This window comes from Thermobia domestica, chromosome 7, assembly GCF_964235325.1.
Source record: "Thermobia domestica chromosome 7, izTheDome1.hap1.1, whole genome shotgun sequence".
In the NCBI taxonomy this organism is placed as follows: domain Eukaryota; kingdom Metazoa; phylum Arthropoda; class Insecta; order Zygentoma; family Lepismatidae; genus Thermobia; species Thermobia domestica.
In genome coordinates this window covers 288,798,200-288,810,884 of record NC_137460.1, presented here as the reverse complement: position 1 = coordinate 288,810,884, position 12,685 = coordinate 288,798,200, and the positions used below count along the sequence as shown (strand labels likewise).

The 12,685-nt window shown below is 35.4% G+C and overlaps 1 protein-coding gene across 1 annotated transcript in view; it reads right to left on the bottom strand.

The window, feature by feature from the left end:
• LOC145691014 (zinc finger MYM-type protein 1-like) overlaps positions 1 to 12,685 on the bottom strand; it is a 309,663-nt gene that overhangs the window by 64,881 nt on the left and 232,097 nt on the right. The gene's annotated exons all lie outside the window — the stretch shown is intronic.

Below are 12,685 nucleotides of genomic sequence, written 5' to 3'. Positions count from 1 at the left end.
CTAAGTTATCCCCCTTATTTTATGGGCCATTTGAGGTCATTAATAAACCTACGTTAAACACTCTTTGGTTAAGAAAATGTGATCAACCTAGTGTTATCATTAAAAGACACATAAATCATATTAAACCTTATGTTGATAACAATAATGAATCTTAATATGTATATGTTACCTTTTAATCATTGTTAGATATTTTCTGTGGGTTTATTATTTTTTTCTTTGCAGAGAGAAGTATACCATATCCACCTAATACTTTGTAAAGCAGGCATGGCAATAAGATGTAATATGTAAGAGGGTAGTTTCTTGTAAGATTCTGGAAAACTGTAAGTAGAGAATTTACTTTTGGTCAACAATTCATATTCCATTTATTGTGGACTATTCCTTTGTAATAAGGTTAATATCCTATATAGAGAGAGGGGTAGGATATATTATGTAACGTAATAGTCCCAATAAATGTATTTTTGTATGCATTTTGTATAAGAATATTTGTAAGAGCGCAAAAGATAAAAACTACATAGAGGGAGAGATAATCTATAACTGACAGGCCTATGTCTGAAGTGAGCTACCATCTGGAGAGCAATTTCGGTACCAGGTCGGGAACTAAGCCGGGCCGTAACGAATTTGCCTCACTTTGGATTTCGCAGGTAAGGAGTATAGTCATAAATAATATACTTCTATTAACGGATTTAATCTATAAAATGTAATTCTTCAAATTTTATTTAGATTATGTGTAAATGGAAAAGGAAGTATTTAGGTATCATCCCGGCATATTAAGGTCTCATGGATATATATAATTTGGTCAATATTAACCTTCTAAATTTAACCTGCCACGAGGCCATATGCAAACTAATCATTTGAGCTCACATTTAAAATTATTAAACTTGTTATTAGTCTTGAGTCTTCACGAAATTTATGGTTTAGATTATATAAAGGGTACCTTATTTAAATTACTATTTCGATATTGCATATTTATATTACTTGTTGTTCTTCGTTACATTTTCACTACTTGTTTAACGTGTATAAAAAGCATATATTTTTTCATGTTAATAAAATTGTTGCTTTAAAATTAGTATTATACTTCCCACGATATCTATTAATAATCCGTGTGCTGGCCTCCGTTGAATTTATAGAATTCACTAGAGGCCGAGCATGTTACATAATTTATAAGGCTGCGAAATCCAAAGTCCATCAAGTGGGCAAGCACAAAAATAACAGCTGTCTTCTTGATGAGATATCGTGTGGGGAAAAAAATTATTGAAAGTTGTGAGCACTTTAGAGATTTTATTAAGTGTAAAACATGAGTGAACATAACCTAATTTCTTTCTCTGATAATGAAGAGGTAACTGAGAGTAATGCAAGTGATAAAAGTGAATTTAATCAAACTATTGAAACTGAAAGTGAGGTTGGTGTGGGTTACCCAGACGCCCAGGTTTTTAAAGAGCCACTTAATGTTAAGTTTAATGCACGAGGTTCACGGGAGCCATTTCGTGCTGAACAAACTGCACACAGAGCCAGTGGGTTATATGGTGCAGAATTCAATGCACACTCATTTAGAGCACAATACTCTTCTGAACAAAATGTGCAAGCTCCGAGTGAGCCATTTAATAGTGAACATTTTTCACAGACAATTAAGTACCCATGTCCACGTTGTGGCAATATTAGTGGTGCAGGTAAACCCTATGTAGGCCAATCAAAGGTATCTTGGACTAAGGTTCCGATGCGACGTGGTGTGAATGTACAGTCTGTAGGCCAAAATAATCTTGGACAAGGCACAGATGTACATCAGCGTAACATCTATTTTTCAAAACATAATAATAAAGGTACTCCCAATGTACAGGGTAGGCAGGATCAGTTCATGAAAAATGAACGAACTGTGTCTTATAGGAATGAAAATGAAACGCAGTGTAAACAGTACATTAATAATGAAAGTAGAATTCCGCCTTCACTGGCACAGATGAACTTAATGCAGCCAAATATGGCACGTCCTGCTATTCAATGCAACTTTGATCAATTGCTAGGACAAAGTGTTTTCCGTTCATTAGAACAACAAATTAAATCATTACCTATAGTTGATGGCACAGATAGCCATTCTTGTTTCATCTTTCTGGTTAGGTTAGATGAGCTCATAAGAAGGTATGACTTAGAATTGGAAGCTATTTTGGTAGCAAGTTTAACCCAAACGAGGGGTGAATTCAACAGAACCTTTCATTCTTGCCTTACACGTTGTAATGATTGGGAGGAAATGTGTACTAATTTGCTATGTAAATATATATCCACAGTAGGTCGCACACAATACGTACGAAAATTCTTCTACCGATTAATGAATGATGGGGAAGAACTTGGAACATTTTTCCAAGAGAAAATCAGTGTTGCCAATGTTCTTGGTATGACATACACTGAACAAATATTTTGTAATATTGTAACCAGTCTGGTTTTACCGGAAATATATCAAAATTGTTTTGGGGAAGCCATACCATCTTCAGTTTCTGAATTGTTGACCATAGCGCAAACTTACGATCATTTTGTTAAATATCAAAGATATTATATGTCACTTAAAACAATGCCACCTGCTATAAATATACCGAACATTTTTGAAGAATCACAAAATCATTCTAAATTTCAAAAACAAGTTTCTGGCTTGCGAACTGAAAAACGTAACCTTATTAGATGCTATAAATGTGCTGGTTATGGACATACTCAGCGGTTCTGTGTTAGTGGAAAAACTATGCGTACATCAGTGACACCTTCGAAAACATTAATTAATATGCAGCGTGATAAACAAATATTATACATTATAGTGCTAATTGCGGGCATCACAAACTCTTGTTTATTGGACACAGCTTCTAGTATCAATTTGATAAGCAGAAAATATTTACGTCAAATTATGTGTCGTGTTCCTATAAAACCTACTTCAGCAGAATTAGTGACTACCACTGTTGATGGTCATTTGGTTGAACTACATGAGAACACAGAAATTAAATTTTCAATTCAAGGTTGTGATTTCAGTGAAACATTTTACATCATAAACTCTCCACATTTTGATTTGCTGTTAGGAAATAACTTTCTTTTAAAATGGAAAGCTGATATCAAATTGAGTGCCAAACAATTTATAATAGAACAGAAGAATCTTACTGTTCCTCTATTTTGGAGGGATTATTTGTCTCCAATGGAAACTACTCGTCCTATATCTCATTCCAGCGTCTCCGATGCGGTCCGGAGTCACTCTAGAGAGAGGCGCAATGGACAAAGGATCGTTCGGGAAGGACACTGGAAACCCAAAGCAAATAAACAAGGTGCCCAGCAGAAACAGCACTGTACCTTTATGGCAGCAGATTCCGGTGGACCGGAGGACCAGGCCACAACAAAGAAACCAGGTAGTGAATACCTTGTTTATTATCATAATCAATCACGTAGTAATAATGACATATATGATGAATGTGATTCTGACAATTGTAATTTTGATAATACTTCCTCTCTTTCAGTTAAACTTGTAGAACAATACCCAGATTTACCATGTTATGTTGAAAATCTTTGTGAAAGATACAGTGACGTCATCACTGAACAACTAGGGACAATAAAGGGGTTCACTTATCAAATAGAAATGGAGGATGAAACTCCAGTACGTCTCCCCCATATCAAATTACAGGCCCTAAACTTAAGGCTCTTAATAATTATATAAATCAGCTTATTGACAAGGGAGTGGTTCGTGAGGTCGATTTCTCTCCTTATTCGTCACCGTGCTTTCTAGTCCATAATGACGGTACTCCTAGACTTGTTATAGCATACTCTGAAATCAACAAGAAAGTAAGGGTTAACAGTTATCCTTCCCCGCATGTAGAGACTACTATAGCGAATTTAGGAAAGGATACCATCTTCGGAAGATTAGATGTAAAGAAAAGTTTCTATCAATTCTCTATCTCTGAGAGTAGTAGAAAATATACTACGTTTTGTACACCTAACCGTTTACTAGAACATTTAGTTCTCCCAATGGGATTTCGTTTGAGCCCATATGTTCTTACTAGTTTCATGTATAAAATCTTTGGGGACTTAGTAGGTAAAAATCTTGAAATTTTTCAAGATGATTTCCTTATTCATGCCTCAGATATTGAAACATACAAAAGGGTATTAGAGGAAATTCTTGAACGTTTTCGAAAATGGGGAATTACAGTTTCAAAAAGGAAAACACAGCTTTTCCAAACTAAAATCAAATTCCTAGGTTATGAATTTGAAGCGGGAGAAACTAGAATTGATCCGGAAAGGATTGACACAATTCTTAAATTACCTAAACCCAAAAATAAAAAAGGAGTAAATCGTATCTGTGAGTATTTTAATTATTTTCGAAAATATGTGAAAGATTATGCGGAAATCATGGAACCTCTTCACCGTTTAAGATCCAATAAAATTAAATTCCACTGGGGTGAGAGGGAAGATGAAGCCTATAATAATATTAAGCAAGCATTTGTTGAACATGCTGTATTACAATTACCAGACATGAATAAATCCTTCGTTATTCATGTAGATAGTACTTACAAGAAATTTCAGCTATACTTTCTCAATATGATGATGACGGCCTTCTTAGACCGGTATCATTTTTCTCTAAGAATATTTCATCAGTAGATTGGTCTAAAAGTATATACGAACTTGAATTACGTTCTCTTCTTCTAGCTATTGAAAAATTTGAAATGTATCTTATAAAACCATTTACTGTTTTTTGTGATAATTCATCATTCACGTGGTTGTTACGGAATCATAAGCGTCAACGTAAGTATGGTACATTAATTGAAAAACTATCTAAATATTCCTTCAAGGTTGTTTATCTCCGCAGTAAGCAGAACTTTTTAGCTGATTTTATTTCGCGCACGAACAATGGTGTGGAATTCTATACTAATGATCCTTCAGTTAATGAAATTGAAGAATTCGAAGGGAAAACAGTCAACCTTAGTTTCGCCAACTTTTGGAGTTCACCCTTGTTTAGCAAACCGTTAAAGGAACATCAAATGGAAGATCCTGAAGTACGGAATATTATCCAAGAAGTGCGGCGAGGCCAAAGGGCGGATGAATTCTGTCTTAAGGATGGAGTCTTAATGAAGAAGACCCGAGGCAGAAGAAACCATGGTTGGAGGATAGTCATCCCTAAGGAAATGGTGAATCCTATCATGAAATATTTCCATAGTGATGAGATGGGCGGATTTCGTGCTGGATATTCCAAAACGATAGCGAAAATAGCCTCTAGATGTACCTGGAAGACCTTATACCGTGACGTCAGAGAATACGTGAAAGGATGTCAGCGATGTCAACTCTGCAAGGACACTAACAGAAGAAAACAAGGAGTTTACTACAGTAGGAAAGTTACTATGCCAAACAACAGTTGGTATTTAGACACTGTTGGCCAGCTTCCAAATTCTGGACCTTATCGTCATATTCTCGTCATTACGGACGCAGCATCACGATTTGTCATGCTTCAACCTTTGCTTTCCTTGAATTCCAAGGTTATATGCAAACACTTAATGAAGTTGTTCATGTTAGTTGGACAACCTCAGAAAATCATTTATGATCGTGCTCAAGTGTTCTGTAGTCATCATATGAAGCAATTTCTCTTCAGTTTAGGTATCCAGGATTTGAGTACAGCTCCGTACAATCCTAGCAGTAACCTTTGTGAAAGAGTGAACAGAGTGCTTAAGAACATGCTCCGTGTTTATTGTAATGAACATCAAAATAATTGGGCTGAACTGTTGGACAGAATCCAATTCACCTTAAACATCAGTAAGAATGAGAGTACGGGATACGAGCCATCCGAATTGTTTCTTGGAAGGAAACTTTATACACCTCTGGACGTGTTGTGGGAAATAGACTTCGACGAGTTAACTAAGGCACAGGATAAAGAAGAATGGTTGAGGAGAGTCATCATCAACATTGATAAAGCCTGGCGTAGAAAGGAGAAATGTTATAAAAAAATAGAGAACCTTGTAATTATTCGGAAGGTCAGAAAGTATTGGTTAGGAAGTTTCAAAAGGCTTCATTAATTAAACATTATACACCTAAGTTATCCCCCTTATTTTATGGGCCATTTGAGGTCATTAATAAACCTACGTTAAACACTCTTTGGTTAAGAAAATGTGATCAACCTAGTGTTATCATTAAAAGACACATAAATCATATTAAACCTTATGTTGATAACAATAATGAATCTTAATATGTATATGTTACCTTTTAATCATTGTTAGATATTTTCTGTGGGTTTATTATTTTTTTCTTTGCAGAGAGAAGTATACCATATCCACCTAATACTTTGTAAAGCAGGCATGGCAATAAGATGTAATATGTAAGAGGGTAGTTTCTTGTAAGATTCTGGAAAACTGTAAGTAGAGAATTTACTTTTGGTCAACAATTCATATTCCATTTATTGTGGACTATTCCTTTGTAATAAGGTTAATATCCTATATAGAGAGAGGGGTAGGATATATTATGTAACGTAATAGTCCCAATAAATGTATTTTTGTATGCATTTTGTATAAGAATATTTGTAAGAGCGCAAAAGATAAAAACTACATAGAGGGAGAGATAATCTATAACTGACAGGCCTATGTCTGAAGTGAGCTACCATCTGGAGGGCAATTTCGGTACCAGGTCGGGAACTAAGCCGGGCCGTAACGAATTTGCCTCACTTTGGATTTCGCAGGTAAGGAGTATAGTCATAAATAATATACTTCTATTAACGGATTTAATCTATAAAATGTAATTCTTCAAATTTTATTTAGATTATGTGTAAATGGAAAAGGAAGTATTTAGGTATCATCCCGGCATATTAAGGTCTCATGGATATATATAATTTGGTCAATATTAATCTTCTAAATTTAACCTGCCACGAGGCCATATGCAAACTAATCATTTGTGCTCACATTTAAAATTATTAAACTTGTTATTAGTCTTGAGTCTTCACGAAATTTATGGTTTAGATTATATAAAGGGTACCTTATTTAAATTACTATTTCGATATTGCATATTTATATTACTTGTTGTTCTTCGTTACATTTTCACTACTTGTTTAACGTGTATAAAAAGCATATATTTTTTCATGTTAATAAAATTATTGCTTTAAAATTAGTATTATACTTCCCACGATATCTATTAATAATCCGTGTGCTGGCCTCCGTTGAATTTATAGAATTCACTAGAGGCCGAGCATGTTACATAATTTATAAGGCTGCGAAATCCAAAGTCCATCAAGTGGGCAAGCACAAAAATAACAGCTGTCTTCTTGATGAGATATCGTGTGGGAAAAAAAATTATTGAAAGTTGTGAGCACTTTAGAGATTTTATTAAGTGTAAAACATGAGTGAACATAACCTAATTTCTTTCTCTGATAATGAAGAGGTAACTGAGAGTAATGCAAGTGATAAAAGTGAATTTAATCAAACTATTGAAACTGAAAGTAAGGTTGGTGTGGGTTACCCAGACGCCCAGGTTTTTAAAGAGCCACTTAATGTTAAGTTTAATGCACGAGGTTCACGGGAGCCATTTCGTGCTGAACAAACTGCACACAGAGCCAGTGGGTTATATGGTGCAGAATTCAATGCACACTGATTTAGAGCACAATACTCTTCTGAACAAAATGTGCAAGCTCCGAGTGAGCCATTTAATAGTGAACATTTTTCACAGACAATTAAGTACCCATGTCCACGTTGTGGCAATATTAGTGGTGCAGGTAAACCTTATGTAGGCCAATCAAAGGTATCTTGGACTAAGGTTCCGATGCGACGTGGTGTGAATGTACAGTCTGTAGGCCAAAATAATCTTGGACAAGGCACAGATGTACATCAGCGTAACATCTATTTTTCAAAACATAATAATAAAGGTACTCCCAATGTACAGGGTAGGCAGGATCAGTTCATGAAAAATGAACGAACTGTGTCTTATAGGAATGAAAATGAAACGCAGTGTAAACAGTACATTAATAATGAAAGTAGAATTCCGCCTTCACTGGCACAGATGAACTTAATGCAGCCAAATATGGCACGTCCTGCTATTCAATGCAACTTTGATCAATTGCTAGGACAAAGTGTTTTCCGTTCATTAGAACAACAAATTAAATCATTACCTATAGTTGATGGCACAGATAGCCATTCTTGTTTCATCTTTCTGGTTAGGTTAGATGAGCTCATAAGAAGGTATGACTTAGAATTGGAAGCTATTTTGGTAGCAAGTTTAACCCAAACGAGGGGTGAATTTAACAGAACCTTTCATTCTTGCCTTACACGTTGTAATGATTGGGAGGAAATGTGTACTAATTTGCTATGTAAATATATATCCACAGTAGGTCGCACACAATACGTACGAAAATTCTTCTACCGATTAATGAATGATGGGGAAGAACTTGGAACATTTTTCCAAGAGAAAATCAGTGTTGCCAATGTTCTTGGTATGACATACACTGAACAAATATTTTGTAATATTGTAACCAGTCTGGTTTTACCGGAAATATATCAAAATTGTTTTGGGGAAGCCATACCATCTTCAGTTTCTGAATTGTTGACCATAGCGCAAACTTACGATCATTTTGTTAAATATCAAAGATATTATATGTCACTTAAAACAATGCCACCTGCTATAAATATACCGAACATTTTTGAAGATCACAAAATCATTCTAAATTTCAAAAACAAGTCTCTGGCTTGCGAACTGAAAAACGTAACCTTATTAGATGCTATAAATGTGCTGGTTATGGACATACTCAGCGGTTCTGTGTTAGTGGAAAAACTATGCGTACATCAGTGACACCTTCGAAAACATTAATTAATATGCAGCGTGATAAACAAATATTATACATTATAGTGCTAATTGCGGGCATCACAAACTCTTGTTTATTGGACACAGCTTCTAGTATCAATTTGATAAGCAGAAAATATTTACGTCAAATTATGTGTCGTGTTCCTATAAAACCTACTTCAGCAGAATTAGTGACTACCACTGTTGATGGTCATTTGGTTGAACTACATGAGAACACAGAAATTAAATTTTCAATTCAAGGTTGTGATTTCAGTGAAACATTTTACATCATAAACTCTCCACATTTTGATTTGCTGTTAGGAAATAACTTTCTTTTAAAATGGAAAGCTGATATCAAATTGAGTGCCAAACAATTTATAATAGAACAGAAGAATCTTACTGTTCCTCTATTTTGGAGGGATTATTTGTCTCCAATGGAAACTACTCGTCCTATATCTCATTCCAGCGTCTCCGATGCGGTCCGGAGTCACTCTAGAGAGAGGCGCAATGGACAAAGGATCGTTCGGGAAGGACACTGGAAACCCAAAGCAAATAAACAAGGTGCCCAGCAGAAACAGCACTGTACCTTTATGGCAGCAGATTCCGGTGGACCGGAGGACCAGACCACAACAAAGAAACCAGGTAGTGAATACCTTGTTTATTATCATAATCAATCACGTAATAATAATGACATATATGATGAATGTGATTCTGACAATTGTAATTTTGATAATACTTCCTCTCTTTCAGTTAAACTTGTAGAACAATACCCAGATTTACCATGTTATGTTGAAAATCTTTGTGAAAGATACAGTGACGTCATCACTGAACAACTAGGGACAATAAAGGGGTTCACTTATGAAATAGAAATGGAGGATGAAACTCCAGTACGTCTCCCCCATATCAAATTACAGGCCCTAAACTTAAGGCTCTTAATAATTATATAAATCAGCTTATTGACAAGGGAGTGGTTCGTGAGGTCGATTTCTCTCCTTATTCGTCACCGTGCTTTCTAGTCCATAATGACGGTACTCCTAGACTTGTTATAGCATACTCTGAAATCAACAAGAAAGTAAGGGTTAACAGTTATCCATCCCCGCATGTAGAGACTACTATAGCGAATTTAGGAAAGGATACCATCTTCAGAAGATTAGATGTAAAGAAAAGTTTCTATCAATTCTCTATCTCTGAGAGTAGTAGAAAATATACTACGTTTTGTACACCTAACCGTTTACTAGAACATTTAGTTCTCCCAATGGGATTTCGTTTGAGCCCATATGTTCTTACTAGTTTCATGTATAAAATCTTTGGGGACTTAGTAGGTAAAAATCTTGAAATTTTTCAAGATGATTTCCTTATTCATGCCTCAGATATTGAAACATACAAAAGGGTATTAGAGGAAATTCTTGAACGTTTTCGAAAATGGGGAATTACAGTTTCAAAAAGGAAAACACAGCTTTTCCAAACTAAAATCAAATTCCTAGGTTATGAATTTGAAGCGGGAGAAACTAGAATTGATCCGGAAAGGATTGACACAATTCTTAAATTACCTAAACCCAAAAATAAAAAAGGAGTAAATCGTATCTGTGAGTATTTTAATTATTTTCGAAAATATGTGAAAGATTATGCGGAAATCATGGAACCTCTTCACCGTTTAAGATCCAATAAAATTAAATTCCACTGGGGTGAGAGGGAAGATGAAGCCTATAATAATATTAAGCAAGCATTTGTTGAACATGCTGTATTACAATTACCAGACATGAATAAATCCTTCGTTATTCATGTAAATAGTACTTACAAGAAATTTCAGCTATACTTTCTCAATATGATGATGACGGCCTTCTTAGACCGGTATCATTTTTCTCTAAGAATATTTCATCAGTAGATTGGTCTAAAAGTATATACGAACTTGAATTACGTTCTCTTCTTCTAGCTATTGAAAAATTTGAAATGTATCTTATAAAACCATTTACTGTTTTTTGTGATAATTCATCATTCACGTGGTTGTTACGGAATCATAAGCGTCAACGTAAGTATGGTACATTAATTGAAAAACTATCTAAATATTCCTTCAAGGTTGTTTATCTCCGCAGTAAGCAGAACTTTTTAGCTGATTTTATTTCGCGCACGAACAATGGTGTGGAATTCTATACTAATGATCCTTCAGTTAATGAAATTAAAGAATTTGAAGGGAAACCAGTCAACCTTAGTTTCGCCAACTTTTGGAGTTCACCCTTGTTTAGCAAACCGTTAAAGGAACATCAAATGGAAGATCCTGAAGTACGGAATATTATCCAAGAAGTGCGGCGAGGCCAAAGGGCGGATGAATTCTGTCTTAAGGATGGAATCTTAATGAAGAAGACCCGAGGCAGAAGAAACCATGGTTGGAGGATAGTCATCCCTAAGGAAATGGTGAATCCTATCATGAAATATTTCCATAGTGATGAGATGGGCGGATTTCGTGCTGGATATTCCAAAACGATAGCGAAAATAGCCTCTAGATGTACCTGGAAGACCTTATACCGTGACGCCAGAGAATACGTGAAAGGATGTCAGCGATGTCAACTCTGCAAGGACACTAACAGAAGAAAACAAGGAGTTTACTACAGTAGGAAAGTTACTACGCCAAACAACAGTTGGTATTTAGACACTGTTGGCCAGCTTCCAAATTCTGGACCTTATCGTCATATTCTCGTCATTACGGACGCAGCATCACGATTTGTCATGCTTCAACCTTTGCTTTCCTTGAATTCCAAGGTTATATGCAAACACTTAATGAAGTTGTTCATGTTAGTTGGACAACCTCAGAAAATCATTTATGATCGTGCTCAAGTGTTCTGTAGTCATCATATGAAGCAATTTCTCTTCAGTTTAGGTATCCAGGATTTGAGTACAGCTCCGTACAATCCTAGCAGTAACCTTTGTGAAAGAGTGAACAGAGTGCTTAAGAACATGCTCCGTGTTTATTGTAATGAACATCAAAATAATTGGGCTGAACTGTTGGACAGAATCCAATTCACCTTAAACATCAGTAAGAATGAGAGTACGGGATACGAGCCATCCGAATTGTTTCTTGGAAGGAAACTTTATACACCTCTGGACGTGTTGTGGGAAATAGACTTCGACGAGTTAACTAAGGCACAGGATAAAGAAGAATGGTTGAGGAGAGTCATCATCAACATTGATAAAGCCTGGCGTAGAAAGGAGAAATGTTATAAAAAAATAGAGAACCTTGTAATTATTCGGAAGGTCAGAAAGTATTGGTTAGGAAGTTTCAAAAGGCTTCATTAATTAAACATTATACACCTAAGTTATCCCCCTTATTTTATGGGCCATTTGAGGTCATTAATAAACCTACGTTAAACACTCTTTGGTTAAGAAAATGTGATCAACCTAGTGTTATCATTAAAAGACACATAAATCATATTAAACCTTATGTTGATAACAATAATGAATCTTAATATGTATATGTTACCTTTTAATCATTGTTAGATATTTTCTGTGGGTTTATTATTTTTTTCTTTGCAGAGAGAAGTATACCATATCCACCTAATACTTTGTAAAGCAGGCATGGCAATAAGATGTAATATGTAAGAGGGTAGTTTCTTGTAAGATTCTGGAAAACTGTAAGTAGAGAATTTACTTTTGGTCAACAATTCATATTCCATTTATTGTGGACTATTCCTTTGTAATAAGGTTAATATCCTATATAGAGAGAGGGGTAGGATATATTATGTAACGTAATAGTCCCAATAAATGTATTTTTGTATGCATTTTGTATAAGAATATTTGTAAGAGCGCAAAAGACAAAAACTACATAGAGGGAGAGATAATCTATAACTGACAGGCCTATGTCTGAAGTGAGCTACCATCTGGAGGGCAATTTCGGTACCAGGTCGGGAACTAAGCCGGGCCGTAACGA